This window comes from Temnothorax nylanderi, unplaced genomic scaffold, assembly GCF_030848795.1.
Source record: "Temnothorax nylanderi isolate EJ_2023f unplaced genomic scaffold, tnyl_v1.0 TNYL_tig0300_pilon, whole genome shotgun sequence".
Classification (NCBI taxonomy): Eukaryota; Metazoa; Arthropoda; class Insecta; order Hymenoptera; family Formicidae; genus Temnothorax; species Temnothorax nylanderi.
In genome coordinates, this window is record NW_027249362.1 from 149,319 (window position 1) to 169,262 (window position 19,944).

Sequence of the window (19,944 nt, forward strand, 5' to 3'; positions counted from 1 at the left end):
ATCGTGTTTGATCCGGCAATTCATATACATCATTCCGCGCTCTCGATGTGAAAATGATAGACGCAAATTGTGATTCCAACTGACAAGAAGCTTGATGCGAGAGATATATTCGAATCCAAGCGTCGCTAGAGATAAGTTATCGCCCGTGAACATTGCGATGAAACGACGATTTATAATCCATCCCTTTCGATTTCTATTTTACGTGACATTAACCGCGCGAAATATTTCCCTTGCCGAACCATCGCATCGCCCCGATACATCTGCCAGTCGTCAGTTACGAGAAAGTCAATCAATCGGGCCGAGTGGTTAATTTGTTTATGGTGAAAACTCGCGCTTTAAATTGTTTTTCGCCGCGATCGTGTCTCGAGAAACAATGACGCGACGATAACCGCTCTGACTACCTGCGATGATATGATAACGCACAAGCATAAAAGGAAGAACGTAAATACAGCCGTGAGCCGCGTGCCAGCCAAAAAACATTGATCTGATTTACACCGAGCCTTTGATATGCGTACCAAGTACTATATTCGGACTAAATCCATAGGTACGATCGGTGTAAACGACGGTGTATTAAAATGGTACGATATTCGAGAACAGCGTGTATCAGATTAAGCTGATACGCGTATCAAATATTCTCAACATGCTGTCTGATTGGCTTATCTACATACAGGCCCGGTTGAGACTAGAGACCCTATAATAAGAGATTAGTCATAAGACAGCCAGTTTTGATTGGTTCGCCAGTTTTGTCAAAAGCAAGAGAAACAGGAATAAGAGAAAGAGATAGAAAAGAGACAAAGAAAAAGATAGAGAGAAAGAGAAAGCGATATAGTGAATGCATAGAGTCCCTCTAATATAAGAGTCGCGACATCTTGAGTTTCGGTAAAATAAGAGAGAAAGAGAAAGCGATATACATTCAACAAGCGATATCGCTCTCATTTCTCTCTTATATCTCTTTCTCTTTCTGTTTCTCGTGCTTTTGCCGAAAATGCGAATCAATCAAAAGTTGCAGCTTCGTGTCGCGACTCTTATTAGAGGGACTCTATATAGTGAATGCATATCCTTCTCTCTTTTTGACAAAAGATGACCCCAAAAGATGAGAGGCGGTCTCCACCACCCTCCACCGCCTACGTGTGTACTGTCTATACACACATATCAGCAAATTACTTCCCTTTAGCACTGACACAAACTGTTATCCCGCGGAAAAGAGTTAAATATGTTTTAAATATGGTTTATATTAGTCATTTATATGAACAAAATTAAACTCAAATAAAAACCAAATATTGAATATAAAAGTAATTAAATTTAAATATGTTCCAAATATGGATTGAAATTAAATTTAAATAAGATCTTGCTATTGGATTTAACTTGTCCAGGCGCATATATGGATCATATTAATATTTAATAAGCATCTAACCAACCTGAGTTCAAATTTTATTTGTATTTGAAACAAATAAAATTTTAATTAACACCCAAATTAAATTTTTATTTAATTGAAAGTGTTCCCATTGACCCATCATATATTCATATTTAATCAAAAATTGTGATTCATAAGATTTTAATAAACCTGCGAGTTATGCCCTTATGAAAAAGTACACTCAACTTTGATGGTTAACACCCAAATTTGAGTGTTAACACTAAACTTACGCCAAAATTTGGGCGTAAGTTTAGTGTTTGTCATCAAAGTTAAGTGTCAACACTTGAATTTAGGTGTAGATTGAGTGTTGATCATTAAGGTTTTAGGTAAATTGTGGGTTTAATCCTCAATGATGAGTGTATATTGGGAGTTTATTCTCAATGATAAGTGTAGGTTGGAGATTAAGCCTCAATGTTTAGTGTAGGTTGGAGATTGATCCTCATCGTTGGATGTTGGTTTGGTTAACAGAGTGTTAACCTTTAATGTTCTATGTCGATTTAATCAGTGTCGCCATGATCCCTTTATCGGTGGGTATCGTTTAAATGTTATTGTGTTAATTTTCGTTAAGTGTCAATTGACGGCTTGGTTTATTGGAAAAGTGTTTCAGATAAAAGTTGAAAGGTTTGAAGGGGGTCAATAGACGATCTTATTGGATTTTGGATCCAGGGCCTGTATTGAGCCCAATAAGGCCTAAGTCAAATTTTTTAAATGAAAACCCCTATTTTTTATTGTATCATCTTTCTATATAATACTTTTATATAATATATAATACTTTTTGAGATATTCAAGGAAAACTTGGTAACTTTTTCAATATATATTTAGCTTGTGATATCTTGATGATTGTTTGCCAGAGAAAAAAGTGGTACAGAGGACTTTTTAACTTAATTTTATTTCAAAAATGTGCTGTTGCAATAGTATACTCCAATTTTTTTTAACTATTTGTGTATGCATCTTCTTGGAGTGTTCACAAATATTTAAAAAAATTGGAGTGCTATTGCAACAGCATATTCTTAAGACAAAATCAAGTCAAAAAGTCCTCTATACCACTTTTTCCTCTGGCAAACAATTATCAAGATATCATAAGCTAAATATTGAAAAAGTTACCAAGTTTTCCTTGAATATCTCAAAAACTTGCGGTGCGGTGTAGCTCGATTGCTGTTTAGGGAGGCCGCGTAAATCTGTATGAGTCTCGTGCGCGTGCGTGATCAACCCGATATCCTATAGATCTTTTTAGCAGTGTTGGAGGTCGCACGGGATAGTGGTGTGCGTGTGCGGATGGCTCTGCAGAGGCGCGTGGTTTTTCGCTTTCAGATCATTATGAATTGCAGTGCGTTCTGTAGGGTCTTGTAAGCAATAAACAAGTTTTATTGTTGAGAAAATCTCGACGATAAAATTATAAATTTTATAATATCAATATATTGGATATTGAATTTATTTTGAAAAAGAATATTATTCATGTCCGATTGATATTTAAAATCCCGATATAGATGGATAGAGCTAGACGAGACGAAGGAGGCGTAGAGGAGGACCAGAATCTCCTGATAGACTATGGGAGTGATGATAGCCCTGCAGAGGCGCGTGGTTTTCTAGCTTTGGGGCTGTTGTGAATTGCAGTGCGTTCTATATAGCCTCATAAGCATCGAATGTGTTAATAATTGTTGGTTTATCTTGTCAAAAGAGGAATGCTAATGTTCAATTGATATTTAAATCCCGATCTAGATAGAGAAAAAGAAGACAGAAAAACTTCCGATGGAGGAAGAAAGTCAATACGCATTGGTAGACTACGACAGCGAAGACAGTGTTGTCACTGTAATAGGGAGAGAAAGAGATAGCGAGGAGACAATAAGAAAAGATAGAGGTAAGAGAGTATTTATTAAATAAAGCAATCTAGAAGGACAATATATATGTGCATTCAGAGAAAATAAAAATAGTAATTTAAAATTTTTGTATAGAAGAAAAAAAGAAAAAGAAGGAGACTAAAGGAAGTGGTGCAATACCAAAACGCAAAGAGATGCCGAAAGTTAGAGAAGATGTAACTTTAACCAGAGCATGGGTAGAAGATCGCCATATATTACCTATAGGAAGCCGAATGTTATATGAAAAACAAGAACATCTGGTAGCGAAAAAGGATGCGGATGTATCTAATAAATTAGAGACATCGTTGAAAACACTGGAGAAAGTCATGGCCCAAGCTAATTCAATAATGGAGAACATGGTAGAAGTCTCCCTTGCGAATCTCGAAAAAGAGAGAGTAAAACTTAGACGTTTAGAGGTGATCAATAAAAATACGCAAAGTCCAGTAGAGAATAGTATACAAACGGTTAAAGAATTAGAAGTAAAGTCTAAAAAGAGAAAGTTACATGAAACAACAGTCTGTTCAGCCGAAAAAGATAAAAGTTTAGAGACAATGAAAAGTGCTTTAGAGATGGAATTAAACAGCCAAAGGTTGCACATTAGAAGAGAATATAAGCTGACGCAAAAATCTAACTTTAATCTTTGGATGTAATAGATTCAAACATTGGAGGTCCAGAAAATCTTTCCGAATTAAAAGTTGTTAAAAGAAAAAGTTTAGTTAGAGATATAATAATCAATCATTTAAATGAAAATTATCATAAAAGGATCTTACATGAGAAAGACCCGAAAGAAATTTTAAAGAAACTAAGAGGATATAAAAAGAGTGAAATAAACGTTACTCATGCATCGGTACGAGCTAAACTTTATCAAATTAAAATGAGAAAAGATGAAAAAGTAAGTGATTTTTGCGAACGCTTCGATTCAATAATTAGAGAATATGAATCATGTGAAGATGCGGTACCTCTCACAGAACAAGAGATTAGATCTGCATTTTATCAGGCTGTGTCAATAAATGTACCAGAGCTGAGGAATGTAGATTTAATTAGAAGACAAACTAACCTTAAAGAAATGAACATAGATGTGTTACGTCCTGTAGACTTCGCGATTTCATTCTTTCATAAAAACCTTTCGCAAGATGTTTTTCCTACAGAATTGTTTTTGGGATGACGAAAACCGAATAATATTTGTCGATCGGCGGGCAGGTTACTGATAATAATGAATCACCATTCTTTCCAACAGCAAAATCAAACAATGAGTATATTAATTGTGAAACCTGCGCCGCCGGTCAACGGCCGGTCAATAGCCGGTCAAGCCGTCATTCCCGGGGAAAATTCGTGAAAAACACTTCACGCTAGACGAAAACAGATAAGGACGAGACGATAGAAATTTCGAGATCTAGCGTCTCGATCCGTGAGAAAAACGTGTTTTTCAATCAATGACTAACTAGAGTCATCATCGGAAAACATGTCACCCACCAAAAGGTTGAGACATATTCCTTGATAACCCATCCCTGAAAATCATATATAAACCGCGACAGCGGAACACCCACCAATTCCGAAATTATAGACAGTCTAGTCCGCGCAAAACGGCATTCATAATACTATCGCTTACGGTCTCGCCCCGTGCCGTTGGCTTTATATTTATTATAACTAAATTCTGTGCGCGTTGAGCCTCAGCACGAGGTCGCCATGGCGATGAAAACCACCGCCGATCTGCGGACCCACGAGTGCACGAAACTCTCAGTAGGCGTAATAGCGTCCCTTCTGGACGTTGACCCATGACTGGAGTTTCCCGAAACGTGCACTCGTCTCGAGGCACGCGCCTTTTCCAGCGTGCACCCGAGATACGATAAGATCTCGTTACGTCTTCCTATCTCCCCTCCTCTAGATAGCCTTTTCCTTGCTATCTACAAATTCCGGAGTTTGACGTAACAGATGAAATAAAATCTTTTATGATTCAGTTAGAGGCAGAGACTAAAAGTAAGATTGAAGAGAAATCAGAGAAACCTGAAATTAGAGTACAGAGGGCTACCGCAGAAGAAAATATTAGACAGGTGAAGTGCTACAGATGCAACCAAATGGCCCATGTGGCAAAAGACTGCCCATTAACGGGATCAGAGGCCTGGTTCTGCTATTACTGCCAAGAAATACGAGGCCACAAGGGTGATAGTTGTCCGAATGCTGGAGCCCAGGCGAACAGATTTAGAGGAAAAAGGTATTTAGATAAAACCGCTAATAAGACTATAAAAAAAGGGTAGATTTGAGCAAAAAGGCACTAAAAGAGTAAATAACAAAGGGAAAATAACAAATATACAAAACGTCAAGAAACCTACATCAACGATAACAACAGAAGAAGGAAAATCAAAAGAAGGTAAATTATGCATGGTTAAATTAATAAAGATAGAGATAGTTCAAAAGAGTTAGTCAATGTTATTGCAGATTCGGGTGCTACGGATCATATTGTGAATAAGAATATTATTCTGTTAAATTTTTTAAAAATGTAAAAATAGAGTTATTAAATGCGCGAATAAAAATGAGCTTGCAGACATTTCAATAGATGGTAAAGGAGATCTTTTGTTGATTACAAATGAAAAAGAAAAGAGAGTCATTAAATTAACAAATGTAATTACAGCAAAGGAAGTATCCAAAAATTTATTATCTATAAGAAAGTTGGCTGATGCAGGGTTCAGTATTTATTTAGATGATAAATTGTTTAAAGTTTACAATAAACTGACAAATAAAATAGTTTTTGAAGGAATTTATGAGAAACCAAATTGGATCATACAATTTGAAGTCAAAAATAATAATAATATAGAGGATAATGATAATGCAGATTGTGCTGTGTATAAATGTAGAGTAGAAATTGTTCCACATTGTGAGCTTCCTGAACAATCGCAAGCAAACATTCAGAACAATGAATTATCCATTTCGGAGGGAGAGTTAGAGGAGAGGGATAATGTTGGCTCTGCGATTGGGAGGGAGAATGAAGGAGAGATCACAAATGTGAACGAAAACATAGAAAACAACAATACCGAACTCGAGCAAGTCATTAAGTTAGAGGATATACAGAAAATAGAGAATATAGAAGAAATGTTTAAAAGCTCAGTAATTAAAAGATTAAAGAAATTAGAGAAAATAAATGAGGCGATGTTATGGCATGTTAGATTAGGTCACGCATCGTTAAACTATCTGAGACAATTACAAAAAGTAGAAAAGAGATTAGAGAATGTTAAGTTTGAAAACTCCATATTAGAGTGTGAAGTCTGTATAATGGCAAAGATGGCAAAACTGCCGTTTAAAGAAAATAGAAATAGAGCACAGAGACCATTACAGGTAATACATACGGACATCATGGGTCCAATAAAACCTACATCCTATCCAGGACAAAAGAGGTTTATAATCACCTTTATAGATGACTATTCTAGATTAGCGAAAGCCTACTCTTTGAAGACGAAAGATGAATCGGAAGAGGTTCTAGAGAAATATCTAATATCCGCCAGAAATCTACTAGGAAAAGAAGAAAAGCTGTGTTACGTGAAGTCAGACCAAGGCAAGGAATTCACGGGAGGTAAATACATTTAGAGAGGTGTTAAAAAGAGAAAAGATAGAAGCCATATTTGCACCAACGTACACTCCGGAACACAATGGAGTTACAGAAAGGTTCAACAGAACGTTGCAAGAGAAAGTAAGAACATATATGGTCGACTCGGGATTACCAAAGAGCATGTGGGAGTTGGCAGTTGACGCTGCTGTGCATGCGTACAACAGATCTCCACATAAAACTATAGAGTACGAGATCCCGTTGAAGAAGTTCTCACTAGAAGTAAAACTAGAAGCAGATGGATCAACCAGATATAAAGCGAGACTAGTAATAAGAGGATGTAAAGACAAAAATGTGTATGATCTGAAAGAGACATATGCATCGGTTTCGATATTGTCATTGGTTAGATCTATACTGGTAATAATAAACTAGAGCCTACAGAAGAAGACTGGCAAGATGTAAAAAGAGTCTTCAGATATCTTAGAGGAACTGCGAATCGAGGATTAATATTTAGAGGTGAAACAGATGAGTTAGAGTCATTGACAGACGCTAGTTTCAGAGACTGTATTGATTCTACGTCCACTGGAGGATATATAATCAAATTATTTGGAGATGTGATAGCATGGAGAAGTCATAAACAGACATATGTTACACTCTCTACATGTCAAGCGGAGTATCTAGCAATGAGTGAAGCCTGCCAAGAAGTAATCTCATTAGACAAGTCGCTCAGGTATGTTGTTGGAAGAACATTCTTGCCTACGACAATCTGGTGTGACAACAGAGCAGCAGAAAACTGCACTAAGAAGGATGGACTTAAAATGTTTGATGACAACTTAGAGGAAATAAAGAAAAACTTAGAAGAGAGAGAAGAAACTGGAAACAGAAAACATATGGCTGACACTCATGGACATTCTATTAAACAATGTGTTGATCAAGGGAAGGTGAAAGTCGAATGGATTGAGAGCAAAAAGAATTTGGCAGACATTATGACAAAACCTTTGCCTTTTAGAAGCATTTGCATATCTAAGAGACAAGATAATGAATATAGAGTTTAAACAAAGTTAGAGATTAATTTTACTCGATAACTAATTCTTGTTATGTTTCAGATAAAGAGGAAACTTAAAGATGCACCATGGATTGCTCGCACAAAGGGAGGGAGTGTTGTGAGAAGGCTTTGAACGAGCGATGTGCTCCCGCCCTTCCAGAGGGCAGCTCGCGGTTGGTGGCGCGGCTCGAAGCGCCTCGCGTGCATGCGGGCATCATGGATGATCAGAAGAGCCTCGATCACTGTCGTGTTCAGATGTGTTCAGACGTCCATTACGATTTACGTTACAGAGTGTGATACATACATATATATAATAAATAGTATACTCAGAGTGTTGTAATAAGTGCAAGAGATTATTTCCTGCCCATCTCGCCACATCCCGTAGCGTTCTAAGCGATAGTTCCAATAGTTATGTCTTTGACAACATATGTCAAGGTTAAAGTCATTGGAGGGGGGTACGCTAATCTAAATAATTACCAAATTTGCTCTAATAATATCATTATTAGGCAACTATATAAGATCCAATATAGTGTTTAACGGCGTTTTCCTTAATTTAATTTGATTGTAGATCATATACGTTCGTATTCCACTTATTGTTAAATATGTTGAAAAATTTATGATTGGAACTGCATGCGATTGTGTAATTTATTTCTTAAATTATTTGAAAACATTGATAATATAAACGTTTATAGAATTAGTGTGTAATTTTTCCAAAGGTGTCTTTATGCATCGGTTACAAAATACAAAACTCGATTCTAAAGAGAAAAGTATGTGTAAATTAAAATTTTTTTAAATAAAAAGCAACAAGAGCCATGAACCAAGCTAGATTTTGATCCTAAGTGAAATTACAAAGATTTTTGTAACTTCTCCCTTTTGATATTCTAATTTAATTTTATTATATATATAATAATATCAATAATTTTTACCTTTAAAGGCAAAAAATTATGCATTTTCCAATATGCAACTGTACATGTTTCTTTTGCAAAGCAAAAATGTGTTTTTTTTTACACCAATTGATTCATCTTATTATTTTGTACATAAAAGTGTCAAGATACAGTTATCAAAAAATGAATGAACGCCCCTTCCTCTGCAGCAGAAGTGGGATGAGGTGGCCCTCGCTTGCGTGGAAAGTTGAAAACCCGGATCGTACAATAATAGACCTCATTTCGCTCTGTCAACAGAGTGTGAGGTGAACTGGATCTCGCTTCGCGTGGAAAGTTGAAAACCCGAACCGTACAATAATAGGCTTCGTTTCGCCCTGTAAGCAGGGGGGGGGGGTGGGTGGACCTCGCTTTGTGTGAAAAGTTGCATATTGCATTTTACCAAAGTCTTGGAAACTAATCATGCTAACACGATGATTCTTGCACAATTATGTTTCTAGTCAAAAATACTACCAAAAACAACCGTCAAACCAAGTAACACGCTTTAAAAATCAAAGTATTGTTAAAGATTTATATTAATTAGGGGGAATTCTCCCCCCTAGCGCCGGACGGCACCTACCGCCGGACACGAGTATAATCTTTAAAAGTAGAAACGCCACGAAGCAGTTGTATCCGCAGAAAATACGCGGGGAAGGAACGAAAGAGATGCACGTTTCGATTTGCTTCAGTTGTGCACGCAGTAACTACAAGAGTGGTCGATTGTCGCGTTTGGTAGAAATATGTTGCATCCTCTAAGGCATAGGTTGCTATTGCTATCAAGTTATCGTGACAAATATTGGGCTCACGAGGCTTGTGCTGATATCCCTGAGTGTTCAGATGATTATATTTATGATAGATGTAAACTATTTTAAGGCTATCCGGTATTACAGTCCTTATATATTTTACCTATGTCCAGTACTAGGTGCCATTTTTCATTCCTTTGAAACCGAATACCAAAGTTTGGAGTTAATTTTAGCTGATTAATAAGGCGATGTTGATTATTTTATTTCTTTAATTTGATGTCTATGATTGTTAACTTGTCCTAAATGCAAAATAAAATAATCTAAAGTTTATATTTTTTTATTTATCCAATGAAATCCTTAGGTGTCCGCCACTAGGGAAACTCCTCCTACTTATTATTTTTTTTTTTTTTACTTAAAACTACATATCTGGAAAACCAGAGCAGTTAGCCTTATAAGACTTAAATAATTTTTTGTTCAGCGTAAAAAATACTATCAGAAATCGTCGTCAAATCAAGAGGCCTCGGAAATTGTAATATCCTCTATAATAATATTAATAAATTTTATCTTTGAAGATCTTTGAAAATCTAAAAAATCTCCCTTAATTCTACCTGTGGTATTTTTGCAATCTTTTACAGTACAAATATATCCATTACTATTCATTATAATTTATTATTATTTTATTTACAGATACTATTACATAAAGTTGCTCAAAACAATGTCAGCAATGCAAAACTATTCTTCGCGAAAATAAGGATGGTGCTATTGATGATAAATACTTGATTACTTGCAACGGAGAGGCCTTCCAGTTTCTACAAATATTTAAAATATTTGTAATCATATAATAGATTTGATGAGTTGTTCAGTTTCAGACAAATATAAAAATAAATTTTTGCAACAAACTTTATAGAAAGCTGTTTAAAAAACTGTGGCTACAAGAATCTTGTGATACTAGAGATCCATTTCTTAAAAAATTCTTGAAACGACATAGGGGAGACCGGGGCGAAGTTGTCACTATTTCTTCGGTATCGATTTTTAACAACAAAACAAATAATTTTAGTAAAACCTGGTATACCGTTGTAAAGAGTGAACCCTTGGCTACAAAATTTATAAGGGCATTGTACATGCATACCATTTTCTTGCAATTGAGAAATACAATGACGCATTTGCAACGAAAAATAGAGTGAAACCACCGGTATAAAGTCGTCACAGTGACGAGTCCGCCCCGGTGGCTTGATGACGACTTCGCCCCGGACACATATTTTAAGTTTGATCGCTCATGAAATATTAGAAATCAACGAAAATAAAAAACTTTACTGGATTCGTGTTCAGTATGCATTATCCTTCAGAATCACTTATCTCGAGATTCGGAGAGAAAATAATATTTAAAATATTAAAAATTTTCAACGCGCAAGTTTCACTTTTAACCTTCGAAAATGCCTTTGCTTTAATGAAAATCACAACATATATAATCTCACTAAACTCCGTTGGTCATATACATGCACCATAAGTAGCATTTACAATATTAATGGCGAGTTCACACAACATATAGATTTCGAGATAATTATAGTGACGACTCCGCCCCGGTGACAACTTCGCAACGGTCTCTCCTACGGTTGCAGAAAAAAAATACCAAGAACTTGCTGATTATTAATATAGATTGCAATTCATTACCGAACAGCTATTCCAAGCAAAAAAATGTCATCATCCTTCTAAAAAAAGTCAAATTATGAAAAAGAAAAGAAAGATAAACCTGTTCGAAAATAAAATTATAAATAAATATGAATATTTCGTTTTTATTAGGCATTAACTTCTTTTACAACCTAGTTACTACTATTAGATAATTTTTAAAAAGTAAATTGACTTATATATCCCAAAATGGTAAATAAAAACTATTCAAATAACAGTCTTTGTCGTATGTACCTATAGTCGGACACATGCGGATATCTTTCCTTCCATTCGTTAATCAAAAAATCGCTAATATTACAGAATATAAGATGAAACTCTTGCAGTTTTGAATATTGTTCTAAAATAATGGAATAGGGGGAACCGGGGCAAACTCGACACCGGGGTAAACTTGACACTAAGCTATTTGCCAATTTAAATCCATCGTAGAAACTTGTTTTTCCTACTGTAAATGCGTCTTTATTTGCCAGTATTATCAATGGAATTTGGTGATATTCTGAGTTATGGTGTAATTTTTAGCGCGACATAAGCGTTTTTGATGGTGAAAAGTAATTTTTCTGATTTCTCGAAAATTTCTACTCTTTTATCGAGCTTTACTCTTGCGAACCTATATATAAGTGATTTTTATGGGAAATTTGATGCTCTATCCGATAATAGTTTTTGCATATTTTCAAAATTTTTATATTTTTGGAGTGACAAAAGTGAAAAACGACGTTTGGAGCAAAGTCGACACCATGCCGTTTTATCGGCTCCCAATAACAAACGATGCTTGTCATGCAGCCATATGGCCCATGAAAAATGTGTCCGCACGTCTAATCGCAAACAAAAATTAAGTGGTATAACAAGTAGGGGAGACCGGGGCAAACTTGACACGATTTTTTTAAAGGCAATTTTCAACAATTAATTAAAATTTTCAAGCAAATTTAATGGTACACATTTAAAGAGAGTTCCTTCAGGTACAAAATTGCTTAAGGAAGTTTTGCTGTACGTCGCTTAGTTTTGCTTCCAGGAAAGGAAAAGTAACACAAAGACAAATTTTCAAATTGAAAAATGCCGGGGCAAACTCGACACTTTGCCTGATCGACACAATTTGATCTGGAACTTATTTTTTATTGTCTGAAACTAAACATACATTGTTTATCGTGTATTTAGAAAGTACAACAATTCGGAATTACGTAAAACAATCATTGGAAATAATGAGAACAAAAATTGTTGAACATTCAATTATTTTTATCTAAACTTATGTCTGAAAAACAATTTATGCAAGTAAATTCGCGATTATACGCGCGCACACATTTGTCATGAGCCATATGGCTGCATGACAAGGATCGTTTGTTATTGGGAACCGATAAAACGGCATGGTGTCGACTTTGCCCCGAACGTCGTTTTTCACTTTTGTCACTCCAAAAATATAAAAATTTTGAAAATATGCAAAAACTATTATTGGATTCGTATAAAGCATCGAATTTCCTATCAAAATCACTTACCGGCAGGTTCGCAAGAGTAAAGCTCGATGAAAGAGTAGAAATTTTCGAGAGATCGAAAAATTCTACTTTCAGAAAAATTACTTTTTACCATCAAAAACGCTTATGTCGCGCTAAAAATTACACCATAACTCAAAATGTCACCAAATTTCGTTGATAATACTGGCACATAAAGACGCATTTACCGTAGGAAAGACAAGTTTTTACAATAGATTTAAATTGGCAAAAAGCCTAGTGTCAAGTTTGCCCCGGTGTTGAGTTTGCCCCGCGGTCTCCCCTACATATTATTATTAAATAATTAAAATTAAAAAAAGAAACAGTTTCTTAAAATTTTTTAAAATAGTGAAATATATTTCTTTGTAAATATGAAACATCGCAAGCACGTGCTTTGTGTTCTTTTTTTTAGAAATATTTAATTTTTGCAACATATGTATATTATTATTAAATATTTAAATATTTTAAAGAAAAAAACCGTTTCTTAACAATAATATTTAATAAAGAAATGTTTCTTTGTTAACCTGAGATATATTGCGAACACGTGTGTACCCTATGTTCTTCTACCACGAGTGTGACAGGTGGTTCACACACGTGCACGAGCCCAAAGAAGAAAGTGTGCAAGTAGAAACTTGCACATTGCTTCCTCATAGTTTTTAAGTGTGTTTATTCGTTTATTCGATGCATAATTATTAGTATTTATTTGTTTTGGCTTCCTCATAGAGGAAGCTTTGTGAGCGAAGGTTTCTACTTGCACACTTAAAAACTATAAGGAAGCAATGTGCAGGTTTCTACTTGCACACTTAAAAACTATGAGAAAGCAATGTGCAAGTTTTTACTTGCACACTTAAAAACTATGAGGAAGCAACGTGCAAGTTTCTACTTGCACACTTAAAAACTATGAGGAAGCAATGTGCAAGTTTCTAGTTGCACACTTTTTTTTATTGTGATAAGCTTTATTGCGGCTAATATCTGTTATACTAATATCTGTTATACTATTACAAAAATCAATTAAATAATTAGTTTTTATTAAAATGATCCCTACTAATTTTTACACTACATGGTCCATATATGGACTTTCGCATATGGACCTTTGATCACGTATAAAGCTGAATCTAATCAACTAAATCTTAAAGAATTATATATGAAATAGGGGTAGAAAAGACTAAAAAATATAATAAAATTAGAAACAGCCCGATATCTTAAAATTTGCGGAAGTTAGAGCTATTATAAGCATTTCTCAAAAAATTATGGACCTTTGATCGCGTATAAAGCTGGGTCTAATCAACCTAATCTTAAAGAATTATATATGAAATAGGGGTAGAAAAGACTGAAAAATATAATAAAATTAGAAATAAACCGATATCTCAAAATTTGCAGAAATTAGAGCAACCACAAACTTTTCTACAAAAATTCTAAATTTTATTAAAAAAGAACCGCTTTACCGATCATCGCCAAATTCAATCCCAACCTTCCTTACATAATACTCTATCAATTAAAAAAATGTATGTGTGTGTGTGTGTGTGTGTGTGTGTGTGTGTGTGTGTGTGTGTGTGTGTGTGTGTGTGTGTGTGTGTGTGTGTGTGTGTGTGTGTGTGTGTGTGTGTGTGTGTGTGTGTGTGTGTGTGTGTGTGTGTGTGTGTGTGTGTGTGTGTGTGTGTGTGTGTGTGTACGCTTTTGTTGTTTGTTTATGCTCTAACTTCCGTAATTTTTTAGATATCGGGATGCATTTTTTTTTAATCGATAGAGTATCATGTAAGGAAGGTTGGGATTGAATTTGGCGATGATCGGTAAAGCGGTTTTTTTTAAATAAAATTTAGAATTTTTGTAGAAATGTTCGTTTATGCTCTAACTTCCGTAATTTTTTAGATATCGGAATGCATTTTTTTTTTAATTGATAGAGTATCATGTAAGGAAGGTTGGGATTGAATTTGGCGATGATCGGTAAAGCGGTTCTTTTTTAATAAAATTTAGAATTTTTGTAGAAAAGTTTGTGGTTGCTCTAATTCCCGCAAATTTTGAGATATTGGTTTATTTCTAATTTTATTATATTTTTCAGTCTTTTCTACCCCTATTTCATATATAATTCTTTAAGATTAAGTTGATTAGACCCAGCTTTATACGCGATCAAAGGTCCATAATTTTTTTAGAAATGCTTATAATAGCTCTAACTTCCGCAAATTTTAAGATATCGGGCTGTTTCTAATTTTATTATATTCTTTAGTCTTTTCTACCCCTATTTCATATATAATTCTTTAAGATTTAGTTGATTAGATTCAGCTTTATACGCGATCAAAGGTCCATATGCAAAAGTCCATATATGGACCATGTAGTGTAAAAATTAGTAGGGATCATTTTAATAAAAACTAATTATTTAATTGATTTTTGTAATAGTATAACAGATATTAGTATAACAGATATTAGCCGCAATAAAGCTTATCACAATAAAAAAAAGTGTGCAACTAGAAACTTGCACATTGCTTCCTCATAGTTTTTAAGTGTGCAAGTAGAAACTTGCACGTTGCTTCCTCATAGTTTTTAAGTGTGCAAGTAAAAACTTGCACATTGCTTTCTCATAGTTTTTAAGTGTGCAAGTAGAAACCTGCACATTGCTTCCTTATAGTTTTTAAGTGTGCAAGTAGAAACCTTTGCTCACAAAGCTTCCTCTATGAGGAAGCCAAAACAAATAAATACTAATAATTATGCATCGAATAAAATACAAGCTTCCTCATAGAGGAGCTTTGTGAGCGAAGGTTTCTACTTGCACACTTAAAAACTATAAGGAAACAATGTGCAGGTTTCTACTTGCACAAAAAACTATGAGAAAGCAATGTGCAAGTTTTTACTTGCACGCTTAAAAACTATAAGGAAGCAATGTGCAAGTTTCTACTTGCACACTTAAAAACTATGAGGAAGCAATGTGCAAGTTTCTACTTGTTTTAATGTTATTTTATGTATCTTTTATCTCATCACTTCTATGTAGGTCCGCATTTATATTTATATAGGTACTACCCAGCGAGAAATGACCCATCGAATCGACGTCTAATTGACATCGAAATCATTCGATATTACATCATATCGAAATAATGCTCGAAATTTGAAGCTTATTTCGATGTTTGTGCTTTATGACATTTTTAAAAAGAAGAGATTGTTTGTGACAAACAATCATCGCGCCAGACTCTAAACAGGCAAATTATGTATTTTCTGTTAAGACATCGATATTTCATCATTTCAATATCGATTTGAAGCTATTTTGATTCGTCTGTCAAATATAATAACATTATATAGAATGTAATATAAATAAAAAATTATATGTATTGGCAGACATGGATAATGTAAAGATTTTATGATTTGAGCATAATAATTGTGTTACAACATTAATTTTTTTGCTTCCATTTCCATTAAATAGTTACTTTATAACTAGCTGTAAAAGTCACAACAAAATTCCTGTTTGTAATTTGACAATTGTTTTGAAAATTGAAATATTATACAATAGGTACATTCAGTACTACATTTGCTCATTTATTAAACAAGAAATTAAATTAAGCAACTAATTAAATATTAATAATAAATACAATACGTAGTAAATACAATAAGATATTTGTATTTACATTTATCTACATAGTATATAGAAATAAATAGTTATTGGTTACAAAACTTTTAATTAAATTTTTATTTATATTTTAATAAAAAATGAAATATATAACTTTTTTTTTGCATTATATGTTGAAATAAAATTATATTTCTAAGTTTAGGCACTCATGTTATCAAATTTTCAATATTCAATATATTGATCATCATTCTAACTGTCCCTTTTAGGGCAATTTCACCAATGTCTGTTAACTTTAACCTTCGGTTAAACTCACTCTTCATCTCTTTCTAACTGCCCCCTTAGAAAGAGACGAAGAGTGAGTTTAATCGGAGGATCATGTTAATCGGAGACGATGAAATCGGCCCATAGCTGCAGTAAGGAAATAATATTCAATATCGAGTCGAAATCGATTTATTCTGAGTCGAAAATTCATCGAAAGTTGTGACATGAATCAATCGAAATCGATGAATATTTCAGTTACTTTTCGATATATGTTTTCGACGTCAATTAGACGTCGATTCGATGGGTCATTTCTCGCTGGGAGACAACTAGACACTGCTAACCAGTGTAACCAGATGAGGAACCGAAAGTCATAGAGAGCCGAGCGGTGGGGATACGCACACAAAGAGAAAACACGTACTTGTTTCGGCGGTCAAGGCACAGTAGAGGTCCTATAATAACAGTTAGGACACCGTTATAGCTTTGTTATTATAGGAACTCTGGCACACGTACGTGCTTTCTCTTCGTGTGCGTATCTCCATCGCTCGGCTCTCTGTGACTTTTGCTTGGTCCCTGATCTGGGTACACTGCTGCCAACTCCCACGAAATATATGGACCTAAAAAAAAGTGGCCTGCACTTGGACATGGTACATTTGGACACCGTTTATTTGGACACGGTTTATTTGGACACGGTACACTTGGACACCGTTCATTTGGACACGGCTCATCTGGACACCGTAAAAAATGCGGCCTGTGCAGTTGGACACGAAAAGACGCGGTCTGTGCAGTTGGAAAACTACATATCTCGAAAACCAGAGCAGTTAGCCCTATAAAACTTAAATAATTTTTTGTTTAGCGTAAAAAATACTATCAAAAACCGTCGTCAAATCAAGAGGCCTCGGAAATCGTAATATCCTCTATAATAATATTAGTAAATTTTATCTTTAAAGATCTTTGCAAATCTAAAAAATCTCCCTTAGTTCTACTGTGGTATTTTTGCAATCTTTTACAGTACAAATATATCCATTACTATTCATTATAATTTATTATTATTTCACAGATATTGTTGTACATAAAGTTGTTCAAAACAATGTCAGCAATGCAAAACTATTCTTCGCGAAAATAATGGTCCTGTTGATGATAAATACTTTGATTACTTGCAACGGAGAAGCGTTCCAGTTCCTACAGATATTTTAAATATTTGTAATCATATAATAGCTTTGATGAGTTGTTCAGTTTCAGACAAATATAAAAATAAATTTTTACAACAAACTTTACAGAAAGTTGTTTAAAAAACTGTGGCTAGAAAAATCCTGTGATACAGGAGATCCATTTCTAAACAAATTCTTGGAAAAGACATACAGCTGCAGAAAAAAATACCAAGAACTTGCTGATGATGTTATTAATATAGCTTGCAATTTATTACCGAACAGCTATTCCAAGCAAAAAAATATCATTATTCCCCCAAAAGAAGTAAAATTATGAAAAAGGAAAGAAAGATAAAACTGTTTGAAAATAACAAAATTATAAATAAATAAATATTTCGTTTTTATTAGGCATTAATTTCTTTTACAACCTAGTTACTACTACTAAACAATTTTTAAAAAGTTAATTGATTTATATATCCCAAAATGGTAAATAAAAATTATTCAAACGATCAGTCTGTGTCGTATGTATAGACGGACACATGCGGATATCTTTCCTTCCATTCGTTAATCAAAAAATCGCTAATATTACAGAATACAAGATAAAACTCTTGCAGTTTTGAACATTGTTCTAAAATAATGGAATACTTATCAAGTGTATCAAGTTCCACCCGAAAAAAATATAACTTTTCCAAGTTTTTACACTGTACTAGTAATTCCAAATTGCGATCAGTGAGGACAATACGGCACAAACAAACTACTTCCAGGCGTTGACAGGAAGAAAGTAATCTGTCCAAGCTATCATGAGCGATTGGATGTCCAAATCTGTAACAAAAATCATATAATTATTATCGTAATTTAATCACAAACAAAATTAATGTAACTTTCTAAAGATGCTCAAAATGCTGAAAAAGCAAACACAAATTTCGATAAAGAATACCGTAACATATATTGTAAAAGAAAATTAAATTCACACACTTACAGGGGAAGGTATACTTTTCGTAAATTCTTACAGTCAGTGAGGGCATTAATACCTGAGATGTAACATTACTTGTATACAGTAAATGTATTGCTTCCAAGTAACGACATGAATTTCTCAATTCTATTGCAACTGTGTCTAAGTCAAGGTTTATACCGCTTATAGGTGCCAAATGTAACTCACGCATCCGTTGATTTTTTGCAGTATTTTGCAAAGACGTTGAGTTTCTATACATGTACCAAAAAGTTTTAAATATTCTAAACTCTTTAGGCTCTCGAGATACGAAAACTCTTTGTCGTCTATGTCGTTACAAGAAGTGAGGTCCAATTCTAAAAAAAACCATGTATTAGTTATATGCAATTTATCAATAATCTTGACAATATATATATATATGTGTGTGTGTGTGTGTGTGTGTGTGTGTGTGTGTGTGTGTGTGTGTGTGTGTGTGTGTGTGTGTGTGTGTGTGTGTGTGTGTGTGTGTGTGTGTGTGTGTGTGTTTCTGAACTTTTTCTGAACTATTTCTGAAATTTTAAGTAGGGTAATATTGTCGACCGATGGGCTATAACTTAAGCTTAAGTGCGTTAAACGCCTGCCGCAATTATCAAGAAAGTTTACGAAATCCCTAACATTAAAGCAGCTTCCTGTAAGATCTAACTGCTGCAAATATATACATCTAGATGTAAAGTAACAAAATATATCGCGCATAAATCTATGAGGTACACATCGCATGTTTAAACATGTATAGAGTTCGGGGTCATATATTAAACCATTGAAGCATTTATTTACATAATTCATGCGGCATAACGTCGTCAAATCTAAATTTTTTAATATTTTTAGTATTACTTCATTCTGCAAAGAAAAAATATAAAACTTTTAATACACAACATGGCATTGCAACAAATACTATGAGAAATAGACTTTTAAATACTTTACAGGAAGCGCAGACAAACTGCAACGTGATAGCTCCTTGAATTTATCTGAAGAGAGTTTCACACTCTTTGCATAATTTGAATGACTTTCTGGTAAAATACGACGCGAGTATTTTTGTCCAAGAAGTTGCACATAAGCAGGAGTTATTTCTCGATAAGTTTTTATACCACTGCAGGATTACATATTTCGTAAATAGAGACTCTGATTGGATATACAGCTTCATGAAACTCAATATCTGCAAAACAATATATAATTATACTCTTTTCTCAACAAAAGCGTATCTTCTTTAACAACATCTTATTTATTGACTCAAATATTACATACCAATATAACTACTTTCGATGACTGCCCTATACCATTGTATAAACCAAACATTTTTCATGGGGTCCTTGTTTTGCCATG

General features: G+C 34.3%; 1 protein-coding gene and 1 pseudogene across 1 annotated transcript in view; both read left to right on the forward strand.

The window, feature by feature from the left end:
• The window catches only part of LOC139780831 (uncharacterized), a 91,110-nt gene that overhangs the window by 27,821 nt on the left and 43,345 nt on the right, over nt 1–19,944 (forward strand). The window lies entirely within an intron of this gene.
• LOC139780837 (uncharacterized) lies at nt 3,296–7,863 on the forward strand (annotated as a pseudogene).